The sequence below is a fragment of the Podarcis tiliguerta genome (genome assembly GCF_965153285.1).
Source record: "Podarcis tiliguerta genome assembly, chromosome: 5".
Classification (NCBI taxonomy): Eukaryota; Metazoa; Chordata; class Lepidosauria; order Squamata; family Lacertidae; genus Podarcis; species Podarcis tiliguerta.
Genome location: NC_139538.1, coordinates 18210894 through 18237656, shown reverse-complemented (window position 1 = coordinate 18237656; position 26763 = coordinate 18210894). Strand labels below are relative to the sequence as shown.

At 43.0% G+C, this 26763-nt stretch overlaps 1 long non-coding RNA gene across 2 annotated transcripts; it reads left to right on the top strand.

The window, feature by feature from the left end:
- The first annotated feature begins 3293 nt into the window (after positions 1 to 3293).
- On the top strand, positions 3294 to 26763 carry LOC310678549. Of its 2 annotated transcripts, XR_014511840.1 has the most exons (4): positions 3302 to 3340; positions 3435 to 3513; positions 26017 to 26109; positions 26683 to 26763. It is a non-coding gene; the product is annotated as an uncharacterized lncRNA (long non-coding RNA). The 2 variants fall into 2 exon arrangements; XR_014511841.1 differs by lacking the exons at positions 26017 to 26109; positions 26683 to 26763 and adding an exon at positions 3944 to 4106 and having other exon boundaries at positions 3294 to 3340.

Here is a 26763-nt window from a genome sequence, read left to right as displayed (position 1 = left end):
TTGCAAAGCTGGTGTTTCAGAGCTTAGAGATGCCATAGAGAATGGCAACCTCTTCCCAAACTTCTGAGGGTGGTGGAACTACCAAGAAGGTCCCCTCTACTGCTCTTAACATCTGAGATGGTCTGCAGGGAAGGAAACAGTCTTTCAGATTTTGGGGGCCTTAGTTATTAATAGCCTTTCCATAGTTATCTTACGTTGATAAAATTAGCAAACTTTCTTGGCCATTTTCCAGATGCAAGCAGTCTGCAAAGCATGCACAATCCTAAGGTATGTTTGCTGTTATATCAGAAAACCCTTTTTTTTTTTTTTTGTATAAACTCATACAGTGCAAGAAAACATGGAAACCATTTGAGCAAAACAAAAATCAATTAAAGAAGTACGCCATCACTTCTGAAGTGTGGTTTATTTTTTGCTCAAGGACACAGATAAAAGGATTTGTAATCTTTTTTTAAAAAAAAAAAATCCCTTTGAATGGACGCTCCAAAATGATGGTTCTGAATTTTCTACCCTCAACCCCATCTTGCCACCCTATAATCCTAACTTTAATCGCATCTATTGTGTGCTTTCCACTTATTTCAGTCGTGGGAGTGATGAGGCATTTTGTCCTGCTTGTGATCATGAAGATTAATAACATTAAGAAAGCTGGCTGTTAATATTTGCACTCATTTAATTATTTTTCTAGAATTGTAGAAATCCCATTATAATTAGGAAAGGGCATGAGGGAATATACACCGGGGAATAATCTGCCGCTGACAACAAAATGAGTTCAGTGACCCAATTAGGTCATTTCCATTGCTAATTCCACTGATTCTGAACATTATGGGGGAAATTTCTTCAGCGACAATCTATTAAAAACAAGATCACCCACACAGGGTGAGTACGGCCTAATATTGATTAATTTTCTCTTGCAGAAAGGCGAAGTTGTGGCATCATATCATAAAACAATTAAACACAGTGGCAGCAAACGGCTTTCTTACTGTTTCATGTCAACTGAACCAGGAAAAAAATTAGAGATGTGTTCAATTATCCATAGGAGATTCCAGGACATTATTAGCCTATTCACCCTAACACTTATCTTCAATTGCACACAGCAGCAAGAGAAAGGATTTAGGTTACATTTTAGTAATCCTAAATCTTGTGCGTAGTGGGTTTTATCAAAAACTGGAGCACTTGTTACTATAATTTAGCTACAAAAATATACAGCGTTTTTTAACCTGACTTCAATGCAGAAAAGCAGCTTTTAAGCAGTATGAGGAAGTTTGGGTTGTCAGATGAGATTTCCAGCCTCGGTTGTGAGTTTCACTGATTTTGGGTGGATTTGTCAAATATTAACGTTGCTTAAGTCCCCAACACCGCCCCTTTTTTCTTTTTACTTTACAAAAATAGCATCTTAGGCTGCAGCCTTAACCACGACTGCTCAGAAGGTACTTCTTATGCAATTCCTTGGTGCTTACTTACAGGCAAACGGAGTTAGAATTGTAGCCTAATGCATATATAAGAATTTCACACTGGTGAGACACAGTGTGGTGTAATGGTTAATGTGTTAGGAGACCAGGCCTCCTAAGGTAACTGCCACCCAAACACTGGGATAGTTCAGTCACTAGAGGAAGGACTCAGCTACATTAGAAAAAAAACAAACCCCAAAACAAACAGTGCTTTGAATGTGTTATAAAGATGCAACACCAGATGGCGATGGAGAGCAAAAAAAAATATCTTTGCGGTTTTACATAGAGCTTTCCCTCCTTTTGTTATAGCAATTTATGACTTTATAGCATCCCCCCTCCCCCCGGGTGGGTAGATGCATCCCAAGAGACTCTTAATCTCAGGATCATTGGAGGTTTTTAAACAAAGGTATTCTGTAGCTATGATTACTGTATTGTAGGGGGTTGGAATAGAAAATCAGGGGTTAGCAAACTTTTTCAGCAGGGGGCCGGTCCACTGTCCCTCAGAACTTGTGGGGGACCAGACTTTTTTTTTTGGGGGGGGAGGAACAAATTCCTATGCCCCACAAATAACCCAGAGATGCATTTTAAATAAAAGCACACATTCTACTCATGTAAAAACATGCTGATTCCTGGACCGTTCACTGGCCGGATTTAGAAGGTGATTGGGCCGGATCCGGGCCTTAGTTTGCTAACCATGGAATAGATGGATTCCTACTCAATAATTACATGACTCAGTATATGAACAAGACAGGATATTGCTGTTTTACATGTTTCCCTTTGCACTCAGCCTTTGTTGTGAGTCTTTTCCGAGATCTAAATAAGGAGCTCTGTTTTTGAAAATATATAAAAGCAGAGTAAAATTCCACAAAGGGTTCCACTTTTACATGAAAAAGAAGCACCGTACTGCTGAGCTGAACCCACTCCCCAAACCCGCAACATGGATGCAGCACTTTATGAAAACCTAACGCAGAGCCCAGCGTTTATACCAAGCACCCTGGAGCCTCTTTTCCATTTCTGTATGACGGGTCTTCTCAATTTCCTCATTTCAATGTAAATTTTGTGTGAAGCATCACTTTGTAAAACCAGGTGAAAGATCTGGTGGTTTGTTGTTTCCTTGTCACGGGGATGGTTGCAGTCTATTACTTCCCGTTCCGAAGCAAAATAACATGTTGTTTTTTTTAGGAAACTGTGCTTTCAGATTTGCCGGCTGCTCAAAAAGCATGTCAGTTCTGATACAACTCCAGGAATGCATACATGGTTTGGGGGGGAAATTTATTCCGTTGTAAACAGAATGCTAAAGACAAAAATCTATGAACCTTGAGACAGTCAGTTATGCACCTGCAGCTAGGGAAGCTGACTTCAAATGTTAAGGCTGGGCTAAAATCTCCCAACCCAGTTTCATGGGTGAAAATATTCTTCCTCTGTGAAAATGGGGCCAGGGCAGTAATTTTCTTTGGGTGGCATTAGTTGCTTGTCTGTACTTTGCATGTACTTTACATGCACTCATGTAATCTCATGTACTCATGTAATCACTATTGCCACATTAAACTGCCATAGCTCTCTCCCCAGTTCTTGAGAGTTCTTGTTAAGGGTGTTGAGAGTTGTTAAAAGACCTCTGCTCTCCTCACAGAGCTGAATTTTCAAGAGTGGTTTCCTGGGAACTCTGGGAATTGTAGGTGTATAGTGGTGGTGGGGATTGAAGGGGGTCTCCTAACAATTCTCAACACCCTTAACTCAATGCACTTTCCAGCATTCTTTGGCAGAAGCCACAATTGTTGCATCATAGTGCTTGAAATGTGCCACACAGATGGGGCTTCCAATCTAGTCTATCAATTGTGCATGGGATTAGACTGATTGCACCTATCAGTATGCATAGGTTTATCCTAGGGATGGAGGTGAATTTCATTTCATTTCACATTTTTTAAAGGAAACAGACCTAATGTCCACCTCCCAAATTAATACACAAATTGTCGTGTGATTATTCTTCAGATTTCACATGCCTCTGAATTTTGTAATCCACTTCCCATCCGAAAAAGCTTTTGGAAATGCATTTAAAATGCATTTGAAGGTAAAAATGCATGTAGAATGTGCACATTATAATACATATTTTAATGCATATTTTAATATGAATTTATAAGTTCTTGCATTGTTGTTGGGTTTGTTTGTTTTTTTAAAAAAATAATATGTAGAAACGTATAATGCAAAATTGATAGAGGCTGTTTTATTATGTTTTTATATATAATGGAAACCAGCCAGAGTAGCTGGGGCAATCCAGTCAGATAGGTAGAGTGTAATAATAATAATAATAATAATAATAATAATAATAATAATATTGACCTTGGGAATGGTACAGCATTTCTCAATTGAATTTCCTGAAACCTATTTCCATAAAGAACAATTGAAGAATTCCAGTATAAATGAGCAAATTATATATTCAAAAAGGATGCCTGGAAATGATGCCACTGTATTCCTAGTTGTACTTTCTCTCCTCTCCACAGCGTTCTAACAGTCTCCTCCCTAATTATTGCTGAAGAGAAGTTACAGTAAGGATCTCTCAATTAATAGGAAACCCAGAGAATGAGTAGACTGGCTGCCAAGCAAGGCCATGTCTTCCAGAGCTTGCATTCATTAATTGGCACCACCTTTGATTTGAGCCATGTATTATCACCTCACTTCTGTCTTTCAAGCTTGCCAGATTTTGCTAATTTAATGCCGTCATGCTGAAGTTAATTAGGATTTGATGGCATCTCAGTTGGGTAACATTGCCTGAATTCGGGGAAATCAGAAATGACATCTTACGTTGACCATAAAGTGAAATTCAGAGTTGGCGCTATCCCCAGTCTCAGCTGACAAAGGAAACGATCCAAAAAGAGGTTTGATACCTATGCAAACCTATTTATTCAGAAATAAGCTTCACTGAAGTCAGGGACATATAGCAGTAACAGGGGGGCACAGCGGAGCATTGCAGTCTTGGGACACAACCTGCTCCACTGCTAGGCCTTTATTAGGCCACCTAACAGAGTACTACAATTTAAAATTAAGAATTAAAAACAAACCACAGAGCCCAGGGCTTGCCGATCGGAAGGTCGGCGGTTCGAATCCCTGTGACGGGGTGAGCTCCTGTTGCTCAGTCCCTGCTCCTGTCAACCTAGCAGTTTGAAAGCACGTCAAAGTGCAAGTAGATAAATAGGTACTGCTCCAGCGGGAAGGTAAACAGCATTTCTGTGCGCTGCTCTGGTTTGCCAGAAGCAGCTTAGTCATGCTGGCCACATGACCCAAAAGCTGTACGCCGGCTCCCTTGGCCAGTAAAGCGAGATGAGCGCCGCAACCCCAGAGTCGTCCGCGACTCGACCTAGTGGTCAGGGGTCCCTTTACCTTTACAGTAACAGGCATAGGGCATAGCTGTCAACTTTTCCCTTTTCTTGCAAGGAATCCTATTCGGAATAAGGGAATTTCCCTTAAAAAAGGGGAAACGTTGACAGCTATGGCATAGGGTGAGCCATATATGCATGTATATCACACACACATACATTAAACCAGCTTTCTATGCACATATATTTCTCAAGGTGGCTTAATAATTGAGATCACAACAATAAAACATCTAGAAACATTAGGTAAGGTAAAAAAGTTAAAGGGCCCCTGGGCAGTGAAGTCCAGTCAAAGGTGACCATGGGGTTGCGGCAGTCATCTCACTTTTCATGCTGAGGGAGCCGGCATTTGTCCACAGACAGCTTTCCGGGTCATGTGACCAGCAGGACAAAACTGCTTCCGGCGCAATGGAACACCGTGACAGAAGCCAGAGCGCACAGAAATGCCGTTTACCTTCCCCCCGCAGTGGTACCTACAGTATTTATCTACTTGCACTGGCATGCTTCCAAACTTCTAGGTTGGCAGAAGCTGGGACAGAGCAATAGGAGCTCATTACGTCATGGGGATTCAAACAGCCGACATTCTGATCAGCAAAGCCCAAGTGGCTCAGTGGTTTAGACCACAGTGCCACCCGCATCCCCCCTGAAAAAAATAAATAACAGAGGTATGGCAGATCAAGAAAGAGTCTTCAACAACTTCTTTCTAGCAAGGGAAATGAAAACCCTGCCAATTTTTTAAAAAAAATAAATTTATTGGTATAATAACCTATAGTTAAGAGATGCAGAACTGAGACATGTAATGTTGTATCATCACAGGCAGAGGGGAAGCTAATAGTGTACATTTACTTTGAACAAAGATTGGGCAACAAATAGGAAAAAATTGAACTGTAGGAAAGAGATTAGATGATATAATTGGTTGTCCTCCATCCCTAACTTTTTTCACTCCATCCTAATTCAGAGTGCTATGTGATAGTAGTGATCTATTCCAAAGAAAAATAGACTCGAAATAGATTAATGAAGGTTCGAGACACATTAATGAAAAGCTGTATTGCTGATGTATAGCCTAGTTACTGATTTATCTCGTCAGCTGAAGAACTTTGAGTCTTTCAGACATCTGGTAGACGATTGTCATGGTATCAATAAATGAAATACATTCTGTCAAGTGAAACTTTTTGGATGAAAATATAGCCCGAGTTAAAAGTACACTTTTCAACAGAAGCTTTGCAAAATGAGCAGGAAATATTACAAATAGAATGAAAATGATGTATAGATTGCATTTGACACCATCTAAACTGGCCAAAATGTACAGGACAAGTGACAAACTATGTTGGAAATGTAAGGAACATGAGGAGTTTTTCTACCATATGTGGTGGACTTGCACCAAAGTTAAAGCTTATTGGGACATGATATACAATGAACTAAAAAAAATGCTTAAAAATACATTTCTGAAAAAATCAGAGGCCTTCTTATTAGGTATTATTGGGGATGAAATCCCCCAAAAGGACCACAGTTTATTCCTTTACGTCTCTTAGCCCAGAAATACTCTTAGCCCAGAAATGGAAGCAACAACATTAAGTGAATGGCAGAGTAAGATGATGGAATACGCAGAACTGGCAAGATTGTCCAGGAAGATTCGAGACCAGCGAGACCAACTGTTCAAAAAAGACTGGAGTAAATTTATAATATATTTAAAAGACCGTTGTAAAAATCTGGCAACGCTAACAGGATTGATTTAAAGGTTTTTGCAAATAGAATTTGGAACTTATTTACAATTGCATAGTATGTGGATTTAAGTAAGATAAAGTAAACAAGAGGAAATAGAAATGTGAAGAAGATAGGAAATGTAATTAGAAAGCTATCTAGGGGGAAGGGAGGAAGGAGTGGACTTGAGAGAGTCAGAATATATGTGAGGATAAGAAATGTTGATGTTCTTTGTATTGAAATGGAAAACTAATAAATATTATTGAAGCGGGGGGAAAGAGCAGGAAATATTACTAGGTTGTATGCAGTGGCGTAGCGTGGGTTGTCAGCACCCGGGGCAAGGCAAGTAATTTGCGCCCCCTAACCCGGGGCAAGGCAAGTAATTTGCGCCCTCCCCCCGCTGCACTGTCCCTCCCCCAGATAGTCCCTCACTCTCTCTCCGCACCGCACCGCACGCCTGGCACCCTCCCCTCCACAGTGGGCGGCAACCCGGCGGCTCGGATCGGATTCGCACAGCCAGCACTGCAGTGAGAGAGAGTGAGTGAGCCAGGTAGGGTCAGAGGGCTGCGAGTGTAAGCGCCCCCCCCAGATGTTGCGCCCGGTGCAGCCAGCCCCCCCTGCACCCCCCACGCTACGCCACTGGTTGTATGCAATGTAGTGCTTTGGAGATTGTTTCATTGGTGAAAGCATTTCTGCATGCTCGATGGAACGATTCCCTTTTCTTTCCCCCACAACTGGTGGTTCTCATGACCTCCCAGAGCACATCTGGGGATGGTGCAGGAAGCACACAGTGGGAGAAGAGGGGGTAAATCCTGTTGCACTAGCAGGAATCATTGCGTTGGCTTCCACTACTGCAATGATTTAGTTGAATATGGCCTAAGTATTCTGGTTGTGCATATACTGTACAGACTAAAACTTTCATAGAGTCCAACCCCCTGCAATGCAGAAATCTCAGCTAATGCATCCATGACAGATGGCCAACTGTGGTGTTTGCCCTCCTAGGTGGGTCATAAGGAAAGGGTTAAATGGGTGTGAAGTGATTGGCCAGTGGGAACCCAAGGGGAGGAGTTAGAGTTAGAGTTGGAGTTGGAGTTGTTTGGAGGTCAGTTGGGAGTTGGAGAAGGAAGAGGGAGGATAAGTCTGTGGGTTGGTTGAGCTGTGTTGTGAGAGAGTGAGAGAAACTGATAGGAGGAGTCAGATAGACAGTTGGGATAATCAGCAGTTATTAGGAAAGGTATAGGCCGGTATAGAAACTAAGATTAAGAAACTGACAAGAAAAATTATCTGAAACCATAAACTTGTTAAGGCTTATAAAATAAACTTGCTGATTTGATTTAATGTTAACAACTGTCTGGACTCTGTGTGTACCCGAGAGAAACGGGTTGGTGGCAGCGGGAAAGCAAGCACAGTGGTGGCACAGGGATCAATAGACCGTCAAACGTCCAGGGACCCTGTGTGATCGCCACACCAACCAACCTCCACTTTAAAAAAATCCTCCAAGGAATGAGAATCCACAACCTCCTGAGGGAGACTGTTCCACTTGCACCATTGCATGGACTTTGAGAATTCATGTAGAAATAATTTGTAAGGGGAAAGGCATTGGGGAAAAGGGTCATATCTCAGTGGTAGAGCACATGTTTTGCATACAGAAGGTCCCAGATTACGGTAATCCCCGTTATCTACAGGTAGGGTTGGAAGACCATGGAACCCTGGACAACCTGAGCTAGACTGGCCAATTGTCTGATTCACCTTTGTTCCTATGTGTGGGGATTTACAAATGATTGCATATTTACGTTCCAAGCTTGCGGCACAGAAGCCACGCTACACTATAATTTTGTTGGCACAGGGATCAGCATGCCGTACTCTAACATCTGATTAATGTCACTAGCTTTGTCTGCACCCCTGTAACAAAGCCAAGCAAAAAGGATGGTGAACTTGCAGCCCTTTGGATACTGTCAGACTACAACTCCCATCATCCTTTGCCATTCTAGCCATACTAGTTGGGGCTGATGGAACTCTCATCCTTTTTTACATGGACAGAGCAACTGTATCAGTTTCCAAAATAGCACCATTATATAAGATTTTCCCTTGCATTCATTTTATACTACTTTGTTATTTTAAGGATTTGTGGGAGCTGAGAGATAGGATGGCCTTTACCAAAGCCTGGTTGAATCTGATTCCTTCAGCTATTTTAGAAGGAAGGTTCAGAAATATGCCAGACTCTGAATGTGCCTGTCCTTGTGCTTCAAACCAAGATGAAGATCTTGTACACATTATTATATATTGTCCTTTATAAATGCATCGAGAGAGCAATATCTGGGATGGATTTTAGGGAGAGGACTGAAAATGAGTCTGCAATTTATATGCTGAGTGTTGTTTTTTGTATCTTTATCTTAGATCTTGTGATTGCTGTCAAAAATATTTGCATTTGTTTTATGCTTTTATTCATTTTGTTTTTTATATTATTTTATTCCGTTCTGCATGAATTAATCTTAGTTCATCCTACTTCATTTTATTAAAAAATTTTGTTTTAACATGTGTTGAAAGAGGATGGATATTTCCTTTTTAAAGTGGCATGCTGTGATCTGTCATGGAAATATAGCATTTTATGTTTGCTTGCGTTACAATTTATTTGGGTCAAAATAAAATTGACTTCTACTGATATTGCTTGGTGTTACTTTCATTCTATTGTTTTGTGATAGTCTAGTGACTAGATACAATAGCTTGTTGGTGCTGGACAGCCATATAAGGTGGCCCAAACCAAGCTTCTACCCTTTTCGGGTTTTTTGCAACATCCCTTCTCAAACTCTTATAGCAGTATGCTTGGCACTTGAATTTTGGGTGCACCTCAATAGATCTTTAGTATACCTTTCTCCCTAATTTACACTATTCTTAATTTGGTTGCATGCCAATGCCCCAAGGCCCACAGTTCCCTTATATAATAAACACACGGATACAAAAATTTTAGGCTAATGGGATAAAATAGGCCACAACTTTATTGGGTAGAGATGTGAGCGGTTTGGCTTAGGCTAGGCATGTCCAAAGTCCATTTTGGGAGCCTAATCCGGCCTGCTGGTCGGTTTAATCCGGCCCCTGTGGCAGTTTATTTCCTAGGGTAAAATCCTTAAAAAACCCCAACCCCAACAACTTCAACCCTAAAAAACGCTAAACAACTTAAAATCATAAAAAAAGCTCAACAACTTTGGTTGGCCCTTTGGTCAGCCCTCATGGCCCTTCACTTCATCAAATCTGGCCCCCTTTAAAAAAAGTTTGGACACCACTGGTTTAGGCATTGGGTGAAACCAGATTATATCCCAACTCCTGCCCATCTGCAAGGAGTCTCACTAAGGGTAAACCAGCAATAGGGGGAACCCTATGACATACGTCAAATCGGGGCACCCCAGGGTCCCCTATGGGGTTATGGCATGGCCCTAGCCCACACCCAGGCTATGGACAGGATCCACACCCCTGGATCCCTTTAACAGGGTACCCTTATCGAGAAGGGGCAGGCAGAGGCTAAAATCTCCCCTCCCATAAACAAAGGCTTACCCAATGCCTAACCTTACAAAGTTGTGGCGATTGCTACAAGGTAGATGAAAACCAAATTGCTGGTGCCAATTTGTCAAGTGGAAAAATTCCTACACAGCCCCATCTTTTTTTATGTATTCTTTTTTTAAAAAAACCCTTTATTGAAGTTCATAGGTATCATACAGTATCTTAAATCCACACATACAAAGAAAAAAATAACCTTACATAAATTTACTGTTAAATATTAAATTACTCTTTCCACATATTTTCTAACTAAACTAAGATAAAATAAGGTAAAGTAAAATAAAATAAGGTAGACTTCCCATCAATTCCCAATGTAATTAACGTTTGTAATATTGAATGTACTTATAATTATTACCTTCCTCTTAATATATTTTCTAATGCTTTCTTACAACATTTCCCCTTATTTCTTAATATTTACTTTACACAAGGGTAATCTGAAAGCTGCCATAGATGTTATATCACTGTTACATTGTTACCCTGCCCCATCAATATTGCGGCCGTCATATGTCCATACCAAGGTCGCTGTCATAACAATGCATAAAAAGAGAGTGGGTTGGCTGGGAGATCTGGCAAGACTCTACACTTCCCATGCAGAGGGTTTTGATTTGGCTGTTTAATTTTATTGGCATTCAGGGTAGGCAAGAAAGCTGAACTGAGTATTGGTAGGCACACGAAGGCGTATTTGGGTGGAGAGCCACTTCCTAGGGTCATCTGCCTTCAGGAGCTACTTGCTGTGGTGGTCTTATAGCCTAACTGGTGTCACCTGCTGAATGGTGAAACATGGGGGTGGCTGGCACTGGTCATGTCTGGCACAACCAGTGCTTCCATTTAAGGGAGATCAAAATTTTGCTTCCCATCATGCCAGCTTGGGTGATAGAATCTGATCTGGGCTTGGTTTTGGTTTTGCCTTTTTCTGCCGTCAGGAGATAATTCCTCATTGCCTGCGCAGGTTACACCTGCCTGTACTTGTTTTGTCTAATTGGCATAAGTTCATTTTTGTTATGTTTAATAATAATAATAATAATAATAATAATAATAATAATAATAATAATTTATTTATACCCTGCCCATATGGCTGGGTTTCCCCAGCCACTCTGGGCGGCTTCCAACAGAATATTAAAATAATCTATTAAACATTTAAAGCTTCCCTAAATAGGGCTGCCTTCATATAACCTCCACCCAACTCTTGTTGAGTCTTCACTTTGGCTGTGGGACAAATAAAGGAATTTATTGATTCCATTGAAATTCCCCAGATACTTTATGTGAAGGTGAACTGCAACAATTTTAGATGATGGCAGCTTCCTAAAAGATATCTGTGTCCTGTCCTAATTGCAAAAAAAATCTGTCCGAAAGCTGTGCTTTAAGATTGGTCTCTTACCTCATTTCAGGACATGCCTGAATTAGCAAATGTGATTCCAGTTCAAAATCACTGCTCTCCACTCTTGAGCAATATGCAGTCCATTAATAACACAAATGTCAGACTTCTTGGGCCTGCCACCTACTATCCTCGCATCCCACTCCCAAGCAAGAATTTAATAAGCAATTAATTGCTGAAATGATGCATAGCTATCTGCAAGAACCAATTCTAGAAACTGCAAGGACTTCAATTCTATTAGAAAATAAAATGGAGTTTGTGTGCTATTTTTGAATGTGTGAGAGAGCACAGAAGTCAAGGGAATCTAGTGGGTGATGTTATTATTGTAGGGTTTCAAATAAGAGAAATGACCAAAGTTAACTTTTGCTAAACAAACTTTAGGATTTATGAATGAATCCATAGGCACAAGTCTTTCTGAAGATGGCTTCCAGCAATCTTCAAGAAAATACGGCTTTGTGAGACTGGTGTTGTATTTTTTTAGCACATTTATGCAAAATTAACTCTGAGTTCAGTGGGACTCATTCTCTAGTAATTGTGTCTGTTTGGGATAAATTCTAATTGAACTCAGGGGGACATGTCTCTGAGTAGTCTCAGTCATACCTTCAATCTGCTAGGGTTATTGCCTCATAGAAGTTATCCTGAGATTTTGTTGTTGGCATTCATCTGTGGAAGAGTGCGCCTTCAGGGGTGATGTCAAACTGTTGGAGAGTTGCAGTACTTGCTGTGGCTATAGAGAGATAATACTATATGTTCACACAAATTGAGAAATCCTTTGTATTTCAGCCACACAGCTACTGGCTATCTGAGAACTTTGTTAGAAATGGGCCAAAAGTCCAAAACTTTGGCATTGCCAAAAAGGAATGGGGGAGGGGGTGCGTATTCAGGACTCATTGACCATGCTATGAATTGTATTCATTGGCTGCCAGTTCCATTGACATGTGACCAAATTTGATTGACAGTGTAGCAAAATGACATTATCCTGTTCACTTCAAGATATCTGATTGGTTGAGATTGTTCATGGGATTATTCCAGCAATAAGATCATTTTATAATAGGTAAAAAAAAAAGGGGGGGGGAGCATTGGCATGAAGAACAGCAACAGCAACTGGTAAAGGATACAATGGTAGTGATCAGAAGCTACAAATGTGAACACTTACGCAAGTTGCTTACAGAAAACTTCCTTATTCAGCATTCAGCCTGATTCCTTTGCAGAAACCACTTTGGTTATTTATTGAACATTCATTCTGAATTGTTTGTGGGGAGATTATAGAATGCTACAGCAAACAATTGTTATTTCACACTTCAAAGTGCATTTTCCAGTGCATTTTCCCAACACTTTCTAGATCACAGAAAGCATGTTCTTTGGGGGAAAGCAGGTTTGTTGTGCAAGAGTGCTCTGTCAATTTTAGTTGTACAACCTGAATTTGCTGGTGTGTGATTTAATTGCACCTGGAAATAGCAGCAGTTTGGAAGCACGCTCACTCTAGAGCAAGGGTCAGCAAACTTTTTCAGCAGGGGGCTGGTCCACTGTCCCTCAGACCTGGTGGGGGGCCGGACTATATTTTGAAGGGGGGGGAAATGATGCAAGAGCACTGGTGGCTGCTCAGGGGCTGGCAGCAGCAGCAGAGGGACGGTGGGCGGTGCGCAAAAGGGCTCCAGAGAGGGGCTGCTTTAAATGGCAGCCGCTTGAGTGCTGCTGCTGCTGGCACTAACAAAGCCCAGCCCCCTTCCTCCTCTAGGCAGGTCAGGGAGAAGCCAGGAAGAGGGACGGAGGAGGTGGCGGTGGCGGCACTGTGTGAGGGAGAGGGAGGGAGAGGGAAATAACAAGTGCACCAGCGATCCACGTGGTGGTTCCCGGACTGTCCATGGGCCGGATCCAGCAGGCAATTGGGCCTGACCTGGCCGGTGCACCTTAGTTTGCCTACCCATGCTCTAGACTTTTGTTTGGAAATATTTATCAGGTCAACTCCTACTGAAAGCACTGGTTTCAACAAGAAGAATGAACTTGAAGGGCATTCCGCCCTAGACATTATGGGTCTGGAACCTCCAAACATTCAGCACAACAGATCTGCTATTGTTTATGCTAGTAATTGCGTGTCGAGGTCCCCAGGTCCACCCCAAATAACTCACACATCACACAGAAATTTTTGTTTAAGATTTTTGGCATAATTTTGGCCACAACTTTATTAAAATACAAATTTGTGAGTGGTTGCGTAGGCATTGGTTGCGACTATCTGCCCCCACCATGGGGGACAGACTGACATTCCGCACGATGCGAAAGTCAGAATGGGGGAATACACTTGGGGGTTACGCGGAGCAGGGAACCTGCCCTCACCCCAAATGCAACCAGGTGCGACTATCTGCCCCCACCATGGGGGACAGACTGACATTCCGCACGATGCGAAAGTCAGAATGGGGGAATACACTTGGGGGTTACGCGGAGCAGGGAACCTGCCCTCACCCCAAATGCAACCAGGAGCTCATTGCTATGGTCCGAGCCCCCTTGACAGAGTGGACAAGCAATAGTTAGCTCCCAATTCCTTTAACGGAATCCCTTGCAGCAGCAGCATTAGAGGGGCAGGCACAGCCAATCCATGCCCCTCAACCAACCAAACCATAAACCAATGCCTAACCGCGAACCTTACAAGTTGTGACGATTTGCTACGCAGTAGGCAAAACCAAATGGCCCAAGCCAATCAGCCAGATGGACAAATTCCTACCAGGCCCCCGCTCCAAAGCAGACGACCCCATGACAGGCAATAGCAAGGTCAAAGCGAACAACCCTAATTCTAGGGAGGGAGGGATGGGCAATCCGATGCACTGGCGAAAAGAGGAAGCCCTAGCCTCGTGCAAGGAGTTTTAGTATTTCTGGCTGTCAATCAATAAATGGCAACATTAACTTCTTCCCAACAACAAGGGAAGCCCCAATCGCATCAGTGGCCAACAATCAATTAGCCCGCCTTCCAACTTTGGAGTGTCCTGAAGGCCCCCACCGCAACACGTGCTCTCCATGAAGGAGAACACGCTTTGCGTGTCGAGGTCCCCAGGTCCACCCCAAATAACTCACACATCACACAGAAATTTTTGTTTAAGATTTTTGGCATAATTTTGGCCACAACTTTATTAAAATACAAATTTGTGAGTGGTTGCGTAGGCATTGGTTGCGACTATCTGCCCCCACCATGGGGGACAGACTGACATTCCGCACGATGCGAAAGTCAGAATGGGGGAATACACTTGGGGGTTACGCGGAGCAGGGAACCTGCCCTCACCCCAAATGCAACCAGGTGCGACTATCTGCCCCCACCATGGGGGACAGACTGACATTCCGCACGATGCGAAAGTCAGAATGGGGGAATACACTTGGGGGTTACGCGGAGCAGGGAACCTGCCCTCACCCCAAATGCAACCAGGAGCTCATTGCTATGGTCCGAGCCCCCTTGACAGAGTGGACAAGCAATAGTTAGCTCCCAATTCCTTTAACGGAATCCCTTGCAGCAGCAGCATTAGAGGGGCAGGCACAGCCAATCCATGCCCCTCAACCAACCAAACCATAAACCAATGCCTAACCGCCACCGAGCACTCAAGCTCGCCGCCAACCACTCACAACTGCAACCCTTCCTTCAATCCCAAAGCAACCACATCCAGCCAGGTGTCGTTCCCCATAGGGGAAAGATGCACCCCATCTGCCCTAAAGAGGGCAACAGCCTTGAAGGAAATAGCAGGGTGCAATATCACAGAACCACCTAAAGCAAGGACCTATTTTATTTTATTTTATTGGTTATTTTATTTTATTTTATTGGTTATTTTATTTTATTTTATTTTACTTTTTCACCGCCTTATTAACATGCTTTCTGGCCTGCTCGGTGGTTCCGACTATCTGCACCTGACCTCAGCAGGTCAGCACTGACGACTGGGCTCCACCATATCGTCAGTACAAGCAAACATCGTGGGGGAGCAATGAACCAGGATCAGACTCAAGCGCACCCCAAATGCTCCAGGGACCCTTGCGTGGCCCTACCCCTCGAAAGGGGTCCACAAAAGCATGGCAAATCCTTGAATCCCTTTAAAGGATTACCTTTACGCATTGGAGGGGACAGGTGCTCCGACCCCCTCCAGACCACCTTGAGCCAATGCCTTAAATTATTTTGAGTCCAGGGAGAGCTGCCATCAACTCATCCAAGTCCTCCTGCATGCAGGAACGCAAACTTATGCTGTAAGAAGACGGCAAGTCATTCTCGTCCAGCTGCACCACTAGCACTGCGGGAGGACCTGCACATGTCACACTCGACCGCACCAAAGGAAGGAACTCCTTCCAAAGCATTCCGCATCTGGACACCCAGTATATGTTCACATGGGCAGGAAGACTGAGATGGCGCCCCAGTCCAGACTCGTCAGCGCGCTTGCCAGCCCATTGTACAATGCTGTGACCGACAATCCAAATGTGCACAGCTGCTCCTATGAAAAAAGGAAATAACAGACAGGCATCAGCACAGACATCATTGGTGACACTTCCTGATGTAACCCTTGTCAGCATCAGACTTCCAATGACCCGTATTCACAATCCTGTCTACTGACAGGCCCTCAGTGTGCAGCCTTTGCAGCAGCCCCATTCGGAAGGAATGAGGCGTGTTCAGCGGTAGGCAAGCCGCAGGCTGTAATAACTGGTGCACGATGTAAGCACATTGATGCCTGGCTAATGGGAACCCATTTTCATGGACTAGGAGCAGGCCAGCCCCCAAGGGAACGAAAAGCCAAATATTTCTGGTATCCATAACTGGGCAAAAGGCCCTCCTCACCTGTGAGGGGAAGCCTGATGGCGGCACTCCTGCCCACTAGGTCTGTTTTAGAGTTCCCAACTCTAATGACCAGCTCCAAAGCAGATAAGGAAATGTCCTGAAGCAATAAGCCTCCAGACTCTCAGCTCCGTGCTGGCTCCAACACAATTTCCCCAACCCTCAGTGCACCAAAATTGCAATGGAATACTGAAAGAAGTCTCGCCTTGATCTTTAACCAGCAGACAAGTTATAACTTGTTGCAGATACTGCATAGGTAAAAACTGACCGACTTCCTGCCCACTGTCGTATGAGGTTGGAGCCTATTCCGACCTTCCAAGGCCCTGCGCACGACAGACTTTATACAAGGGTCTCTGCAAATTAAAGCTTTACTATAACAGACATTGCAGCGGACTGAATACTGATAGTTTTAACAGCACATTCAATCTGCAGCAGGTGGACCAAATACTGCAGGATCTGCTCAGCGGATGGGGGCAAGTTCCTCTGAATGGCCAAGGGCTGTCAACTAAACCCTAAGAAATCCATCCAGGCCTTCTCATAAGAGCTAAAAGCAGAAGGGGAATGGAAACTGCTACTCCCTGTAATTACTAATTGTTGCCAAAGTGCAACAGGTGGTCCGGAAAAGTCTGGCAATAGCTGAGGGTCTGGAGCCCAGGATCTGAAACACTCCATCTGAAAATGGGTTAGAGTGTCAGCAATATCATTAGAGGATCCCATAATCAGGTGAGCAGCAAGCACAATATTAAACCTTAAGCAGTGCAGTTCAAAAGCGTAAGCGGAGGGGCGGAGACTCTGCTGGAGCGCGAGGACTGTTCCGCCAAGATGCTCACCACTGCCTGGTTATCAGACCAAAAGCAGATCCAACGGTCACTGAACTCCTCGGTCCAGATGTGAACTGTTACTACAATGGGGAAAACTCAAGCAAAGTTAGGTCACATGACAGCCTCACCACACCAGGCTTGAGGCCATGGCTTTGCACACCAACAGCCCCTGAAATAAAAACCAAAGGCCAAAGATCCAGCAGCATCAGCATGAACCTGAAAATCACTGTGCAGGTTCAAGGTATCCTGCCATGGTGAACTACTATTGCATCCATTTAGGAACTGCAACCACCGCATGAGATCTGCCTTCCCCCTCACTTGGTAAGCGTACACGAAGGTAAGGGGACCTCGGGCCACAGGCAGCCTGGCCAAGTGGGAACGGAAGGGGTGGCCTGGGGCAACCAATCTGCATGCAAAATTAATTTAACTGACCTAGCAAATGAAAGGATTTGACAAAGCAACACTTGCTTCAGCAGAAGTATAACAAAATAACTTCCTTGAAGGCAAACAGCTTCCCCACAGGCAAGCAGATGTTTGAGTAACGGTATCCAGCTAACCCCCAAATATTAAGAGGGGGTCCCATCCACTGCCTATGAAACACTCAGCTCCTCAGAGGGAATAAAGGATGTCTAGCAAGCCTACACAGAGGCTGGTGTCACATGAACCAGCCAGTAAAATAATCCAAAAATTGGTACCCCCAGTTAAATGAGTATAGACTCGCACTGTTCAATCCAGAAAGGCGCTAAAGGACTCGAGTGCTGCACAGTCTATTGCGCAACCCATCGGCATCGCCTTATCAATTTAAGGAGCCCCGTCCAATTTAAAGCCCAACCACTTAAAATCTCGCGGGAGAACCAGCAGCAGCCTAACATCCGATTCAATATAGCATATTGCCAACAAGGCACCTCTTCCAATTTTGTGGTAAGCTCAACCGCCTGCTCCAAAGACGTGAACTTCGCGGAACAATTCCTTAAGGATAGCGTCATTCACTGAGGTGCCTTAGGGATGCGATAAATAAGGATCAGACGGAATTATATGGGGCTTTCTTAGGGGTCCCACTTATGTCCCAATGCAAGCTGCTACCTGACCTTCTTTCTGGCTACCTCAGGTGGCTCTCTAACTGACTTTTGATTTGCTGTATTCCGAGCCACTGGCTGAAAAGCCAGAGGAATCCTAAACCTTGAGAAAACCCTTTCCACAAGCACAAGTCGCTGACCCCTCTAGATAACCTTTTAGCCAGGCTTTCGAGGGAGATAATTTTATGGGAATATGGGCCAAAGATGAGGAGCTATTGCTTGCCAGCTCCCAGCCCCCGCTTGGGCAGGGGGCGTCTTGTGCTGCCACCTAAGATGTGTGAATTTACAGGGCTGCCACTGTCCAGAACCCCTAAACAACAAAGTTGCCGCCGGGCCAGCTTCCTGCACACCAGTTTCAGGTACTACTGCTCAGGGAATTTCCATTTGAAATGTGGAGCTGCGTAAGTGGTCCACACGTCCCCGTCCCTGCGATCCCAGCAAGCTGTGGGGATGATGGCAGCCCTGTGTCTAACATTCCCATCATAGTGAATTGCTACTTATAGAATCATAGAGTTGGAAGGGACACCAACAATCTTCTAGTCCACTCCCTAATAATAATAATAATAATGATAAATAATTAAATAAATATAATATAATATGCCCCGCCCATCTAGCTGGGCTTCCCCTGGGTGGCTTCCAACAAAATATTAAAATACAGTAATGCATCAGACATTAAAAGCTTCCCTAAATAGGGCTGCCTTCCGATGTCTTTTAAAAGACTGGTAGTTGACATCTGGTGGGAGGGCTCTCCACGGGACAGGTGCCACCACCGAGAAGGCCCTCTGCCCGGCCCCCTGCAACCCGGCTTCCGTCCAGTTAGAACGATGGGGGAGCATGCAGCTGTCCCATACAGGGACCAATCCTGCAACCTAGGCATTACTGGCACCACGTGCTGACCTGCTGAGCTAACCAGGATGATCCTTAAAGACCCGGGAGAGCCTCACCCTGACCCCATAGAGGTCCAAGGTGACGTCTGAATCGTCATAAGAGCCCAGGGATGAAACACCTGTGAGGAAGTGTAAGTATCATCTCTGCTCTTCTTTGCCCTCCCCTCCTGGATCGCCGCCTCTGAAGACGCTTTCTTCCAGAAGAAGGCACCTGGGGCATCAGCAAAACATCCTCTGCAGGAGAGGCAAGCTCTGGAGGCATCTGCAAAGGCCCTGCCATAGTCTGCAAAAAACTAAATAATGTGAGGAACCAGTGAAACCAATGCTTTGTGCACCACATGGGGACGCTATTCAGGTTGGAAATTGCTGCCAGAGGCCATCGAATTCTTGAGCAAAGCCCTAGGATCACCTGCTAGGCCAGACATAAAATGTTTCCAATGAGATAACAGACTTGAGGCAGCCCACCGCCTGTCCAGGTACCCCTGCTTGCCCTTTTAGAGGGAAGCATCCCCTCAAGAAACCTAAATTTATTTTGATTTGTTTTGTTATAACAATGGCTAAGTGAGGGATATGAACCCTGTCTCCCAGGACCTAGTCCTGCACTCTACCCACTAAGCCACAATGGCTCGTCTCTAAAACTTTTTCTTTACAATTAAATTACACAGGCTGCAATGCTCAGAGCGGCTATTGTCAGCCTAAAATAATGCAATAAAAACAAGCGCTGCAGTAAACAAGCGCTGCAGTAAACTATGAGAGCAAATTAGGCCTCAAAAATGGCGCTCCCGCCAAAAAGAAGCAGGGAAAGTGGCAATCACAACGGGGCCTGCTCCCAGGCCCCAATTAGGCCGCGCCTGCCTCCCTGCAGCCCTGGCAGACACCAGGCCTCCCTGCTTCACAGGGAAGGCCTGCCAGGCTAACAAGGCCGAAACGGCCCTTTAAATAATAAGACGGGGGGCCTCACGGCAAGGCCTCATAAGGGCCTGGCAAAGGCCTCAGCCAGGCCCACCCTTCACCCGGGACTGGCACTAAAGGGGCAGCCGGGGCAATAAATTAAAGAAAACAGGCCTTGGAGAGGCCTGCCACCAAATTAGAAGATCCAACGTTAAGGTAAGCTAAAGGAGGGGGAGTAGGGAGTAGGGGGGAATTAAAGACCAAAAGGGGGGGTGGGAAAGCTGAGTAAAAGTAAAAGAAAATATTACACAGAAAAAAGAAAATATAATAGGACTAAAATAACAATTAAATAGAAGCTAACGCAATTAAAGCAGGCCAAAGACACAAGGTAATTAGTAGAAAAATACAACCGTCTCCCTTCGCTGTGATCAATCCGATGCACTGGCGAAAAGAGGAAGCCCTAGCCTCGTGCAAGGAGTTTTAGTATTTCTGGCTGTCAATCAATAAATGGCAACATTAACTTCTTCCCAACAACAAGGGAAGCCCCAATCGCATCAGTGGCCAACAATCAATTAGCCCGCCTTCCAACTTTGGAGTGTCCTGAAGGCCCCCACCGCAACACGTGCTCTCCATGAAGGAGAACACGCTTTCCCAAACTACAGTGTCATAAGAAAACTGCCAATATGGTTCAAGAAACAATTTAAGGATTATTAAGGATTAAGTATTTATTACTTTGCCCTCTTTTCTCCAATGTTATTTCATAAGAACCCTGTAAGTTGGCAAGGCTGAGAGGTAATGATTGGCCCACGGCCTAGTCAGCTTCATGGCAGTGCAGATTTCAACCTGGGACTCTCTAGCCACTACCGTCATACCTTGGAGATATTGTGGGTTCCGTTCCAGACCACTACAAGAAAGCTAATATCACAATAAAGCATGCCTTTAAAAACAAAACAAAACAACTCTAAAGTTTGTTGTTGTTTTTTTACTATAGTCTATTAAGCCAGACCCACTCCCCACCTGACTTAAGGGGCAGGAGAGGGAAAGCTCAGCTCCAGACCCAGACCCAGCCAGCTCCACTCCTGTGGCCAGAAGAGGGGGAACTTTATCCCCACTCCAAACCACAAATTAATAGAAGAAAGCAATGCCATTGGACAGTAATACACCTCAGGCCACCTTCATAAGTGCTCAAAGAGGCTCCTGTGATTATTTCAAATGCAGCTGTGAGCACAAAGTAGCCACCCACAGATTCATTTTGAAATATACAGGCATATCTTGTTTTATTGTGCTTTGCTTTACAGTGGTACCTCAAGCTAAGAACTTAATTCATTCTGGAGGTCCGTTCCTAAACTGAAACTGTTCTTAACCTCAGGTACACTTTAGCTAATGGGGCCTCCCACTGTTACCCCACCACCGCCATGCAATTTCTCTTCTCATCCTGAAGCAAAGTTCTTAACCCGAGGTAGTATTTCTGGGTTAGCGGAGTCTGCAACCTGAAGCGTCTGCAACCTGAAGCATCTGTAACCTGAGGTACCACTATATTGCCCTTCACATGGCTTTACAAGCTGCAGGCAACCTAGCTGCTTCCTTCACTGGAGGTTTTTAAGCAGAGGTTGGATGGTCCTCTACCATTGATGCTTCAGTTGAGATTCTTGCATTGCAGGGTGTTGGACTAGATTATCATCAAGATCCCTTCCGTGAGTCTATGATTCTATGATACTTGTATGGAAAAGTTTTGAGTGTATGTGTGCTGGTGAGGAACGTCATCCTACTTCACAATAAATTACATGGCAATTGTGGGGACCAGTATTTAAAAAAAAAACCGCCAAAAATATCCAAGCTATTGATTTCTGTGAAATATGAGGTGCTGCTGTTTTTTGCTTGGTGTGGGGATGGGAGAATATGGTGGAGATAAATCAATTGCCTTGATTTAGCTAGATCATTCAGTTATCATACAACAGTAAAACTAAGTTAGCCAAAAGTTATAAAATCTATGAAGGCAATTCCCAAGGTTATTATTTTTTCCACACAAAAATGATAAGTAAAACCATTAAAGGAGTTTCTCCCCTCCCCCAGCAGCAACCTAAAAATGTAAAGTATAATCAGTCAAATATTATATATATATGCACACATACCTCTGCTAAAGGGGAAGCTCTTAGCACAAAGCTGCGCTGTATTGATTTCCTTTTAAACAAGAAAAGGGAAGTGCCATGGGCTTAAAACTGAATACTCCAGCACAATTCTGCCTCACTGTTCAATACATGGAAATAAAGAACGATATTAGAAGTTCTATTTCCATCTTCTGAGGCTGGACGGAAAATTAACTGATCAACAGGGAGGAAAATGAAATAAAAGTAGAACCAGATAACTTACAGTGAAAAGCAGTATGCCATATTACAAGTGGCAAAATAAACTGAGTTGGTAGTTCACAATACTTGCCCTTCATTCAGGAGTTACAACCTATCTGCATATTTCAGTTGCATGGAATTAACAAAATCCACAGATTGGGTGGCATCCAGACTTTATGTGTGCAGAACTTTGGTCAGGGGACTTTCCAAGCAGAGGGGATGAGGGTGCAAATTTTGCTGAAATTTGCACCCTCTGAAGCTCACATTTCTGAATTCTATAATTTGGTTCTCCAAGCAAGAAATGTGTACAACAAATGCATCAGCTAGGGAAAATGTGTATAAAATGCATGCTAGTGAAAAGATTATATAGAAATGCATTGTGTATATTGGGCAAAAATGAATGCTAACATGTATATTTAGGAGAAATTAGCCCTAAAATGCTGGTGAATTTTCATAAGGATTTTCAAAACATGCAAAATGCTATGGAACTGTAGAGAACTAAAGTTAAAATTGGAAAATATGAGAAACAGAATTGCCCATCCATAGCTTGCTGTCAATAATCTTGCCTGATGAGAAGACTCCACCCCTTTGAACTGTATTGATTCATTGTATGTTAACTTCCATTGTGCTCCATACTTATGTGTTATGTTTTAGATTATTTCTTTGCGATACTGAATTTATTCATTATTGCCTTTGTCCTATTTGTTTTGAAATTTTTTACTTTTTATTTAATAGTAAGTATATGTTTGTTTTAAGCTGCTTTGCTCATTGTGGTAAATCAGCATATAATAATAGTACTGAAAGTAGTCAGAAAAATGCTACCCAAAAGATCCTGGATAACATGCTGGGCAATCTGAGAGGGCGTACTAAGTGTGAAAATTACCCTCCAGCATCACAATAAAAGATTATGGGCTAACTGCACGCTTTCTTTATTTTTGATTGGTTAAGTGTGTGCTTCCCCCATTTAAAGGGCCTGTCTCACCAGGTACTGATGGAGCCTTTGTCATTTCCTTCTAAATAGACCCTCATGAAACATCCAGAGCTACTGCAGTTCTCCTTACTACTCTGAACGCTTCCTTAAGGACGTATTATTCTGCCTGCTGGTTGCCACATCTCTTTGAAAACTATTGTATTAACTTGGTCATTTCATTGCTCTTTTTCTGCCAGAAAAGTTCTCAAAATGACACTCCATTACATACCCTCCAACATGTTCCCAATGAAAATATGGACGTCCCATTCCATAATGATAATTTTACTATTTATACCCTACACATCTTACTGGGTTGCCCCAGCCAATCACTCTGTGCATCTACCAACATATATTAAAACATAATAAAACATTAAAAAACACACACTTCCCTATACAGGATTGTCTTCAGACAGCTCAGGGGTCAGATAACTCCATACTGTCCAACATTTATCCAGTGAAAATAGGGACATCCTAAGGAAAAGTGGGACATTCCGGGGTCAAATCAGAAACTGAGACAGCTTCTCTAAATCAGGGAGGTCTCTGGAAAATAGGGACGCTTGGAGGGTCTGCCATTATGACTGCTTCTCATTTTGTTAAATTGTGATTCCAGTTACAAGCAGTTTAATGAGCATCATCAGTCCATACAGATTTACAGTTTTACACATTCCGAATTGGCTGACAACAATAGGCAGGGCTAAATTAGATTTTATTGCAATGTCTCCTTAGTTGTTATTGGATTAGCACATGATATAAATGTTCTGTAACCAGTATGAGACAAATGACTAGAAGAACTGGGCTAACTCTTCACAAGTTAACTGCAAACAACCTCTTCTTTCTGAGTCTTTTTAGAGACTTCATAGGAGGAGCTTTGGTTTTTCCTGAGAATTTTCTGAAATTTCAGAAAGATCTGACTTTTCCAGTTGCTTCCCTGCCAACTTCATTGCCCCCTGTTGTGGTGTGTAGAACGATTCTGTAAGATAGTGTTGCTGTCGGTTTTAAAGAATTATTTCTGGTTGTTGGGTCTGTAGTAGGGTTGCCACCTTTGATCGGGGAAAAAATGGAACAGGTGGGAAGAAATGGGTGGCTAAAAATTTCTTTACCTGGTGTAGAAATGACCAAAGCAATCCATTACAATGGCACACAGGGTTTATAGTGATTTATTCCATGGCTGCACAGCAACTCTCTTTGCACCCCCAGCTCTCTGCCAGAGCAAATTCAAGTCAGTACAGACTGAGAGCAAAACTATTCAGGGAAGTCACACAGATACTAGCACCATAGTAATATTCAGCTAATCAGATTCACTGAAGGGCAAATTTCAGAAAGAAAGCCAAAGAAAGCAATGCAAATGAATAAGCAAGCACTTTTAAAGAACTTGCAAATGAAGAAGAAGAAGAAGAAGAAGAAGAAGAAGAAGAAGAAGAAGAAGAAGAAGAAGAAAGTTGCTTTTACACTGCTGAAAATATTCCTGGAGTCTGAGTATTGTCACCTTCCCCATAATATTCATACCAATGCCAAATGGATATTATCATGATCTTGAAACTAAGACCAAAAAAGAAAAGTGTTGAACTGTCACAAGCTTCTCTGCACAGTGCTATAACAAAATTGATCTGCCAGCTGCTCTTGTCTTGCCTTTTAATCTGTCTGGGAAGTAGACTTGTTTGATAGCTTATCAAGCACCAAGTGGTTAGCATCTTAAAGCATTTGAGAAAGAACCTGATAAGGAAAACAGCACCTTTCCAATAGCGTCAATTAGGGAATGACATTTAAGGGTGAAAGATGCATTAAAATTTGATCTGTGCTTCAGTTAGCTATATAGTGACTGATTCTTCTTTGTAGTAGTCTGTCTCAGCTGTAGTCCACAATTTCCCCAAGTTCCTTTTATGGATTTAGGTTGATTAGGAAACATCAAAAATCCAGTCCTAGCTTAGGTTACATTATGCTATGGAAAACATAGCATATTGTCTCCTTATTGTTCTGTGCTTTAGGAACAGATATATTTGACCACTGGCTGGGTAGATGATCTAATTAGTGCAAATACTGCTGCTAGGCCAAATGCCCAAACAAGAGGCTAATAAATAATATATTTATTGCAATTGAAGTTTACCAAAAAATGTTTTTTTAAAAGGAAGAAATAAAGAAAACCACCACTTGGTTTGGGTGCTCTGGAAGGATTGTGAAACACTGAAGGGCATAAGAATTTTACAAATTTAGATTCACACTGGGGTTTTAAAAAAAGAATATGCCCCCCCAGGGGATTAAGTTGCAGGTCCAAAGACCATCATTGAAGTATGCCTGCAGAATGTCACTATTAGCCTTGTATCTGCGGTCTTCCCCCCAACCCCCCCACAACTGTTTTGAGTTGCTCAATCCTCTCTCTGCTTCTGTGATTTGGGTTTCTGAGACACTGTATAACATGAAAGTCTGCACACTTTCTTAAAGGGAATCTAAAAATAACTGTATGGTTTCTCCTCCCTTTTGGCAGAAGCAGGTGAAGTTTTCAGGCAAAGGAGCTCCTAGAGAGTTGATTAAGTCAATCAAATGGAACCCTAATCACACAAGATTTCCAGTCACACAAAGGACTGCAACAATGTTCAGCTGAACACGCTTGCCTCCCTTCTGACTTTGAAAGAAGGCCACAATGGGGGTGTGGGCTCTATGTAAAAAACAAACAAACCTTTCAGCCCCCTCCACCTATTTTAGAATGCTAGAATCAGGCTATTTTGCCTGTTCCCTCATACCAGTCCTATTGGGATGAATCTCCCTTTTTAATGTAACCCTTCCCATTTTCAGATAAAGCATGAATTCCCAAGGAAAGGCAAAGCTTACAAGTGATTTCTTGTTGAACACTACTGATCTAAGCACTATCCTAAAATCGAAAGTTATGTAAGTATGTCTTGCATTTTAACAGTTTACAGGCTTCTAACATGCTCATTAAAATAAGGTCATTGCTTGAGTTTGAAAGTCAATTAACTCAGAAGGTGGAATGAAAAGTTCATGTTAATCCACTAATGTGCATCTCAGTGGCAATTAATTCAGATCTTTGTAGTGGTTCCAAGAAAGTAATTTACTCTTCTATAGGAAGCGTCTACAGATTCCCCCTCCCCATACTGGGGCATTCCATTATAATGAATAAATAATTGCTGCAGAATCATTTTACAAAATTAGTATGTAAGCTTAGAATAACTCGGATCGATTTGTATCAATATTGATATTGTACCAAGCCAAGTAATGCATAAGGATCAGGTCTTTTCTTTCTTTTTTCCTATTAGATTTTGATTAAGACGCTTCGATATTTCACCTACATTTACTGGTTTTGTAAGAAGGCAGACATTATAAAGGAACCATCAGGCTTATGATTGCCAATAGTACAAAGGAACTCAAGGCATTCAACTTACTATTATGTATATTCTGATGAATTTTTGCTTTGCCATGCTTGAAAACCCCACTACCTTCCAGGCGTTGCAAGTCACCTAAGAGCTCATCAATGTATATGCCTTCAGGCTGAACATGGACCATTTATTACAAGAGTGCATGGAC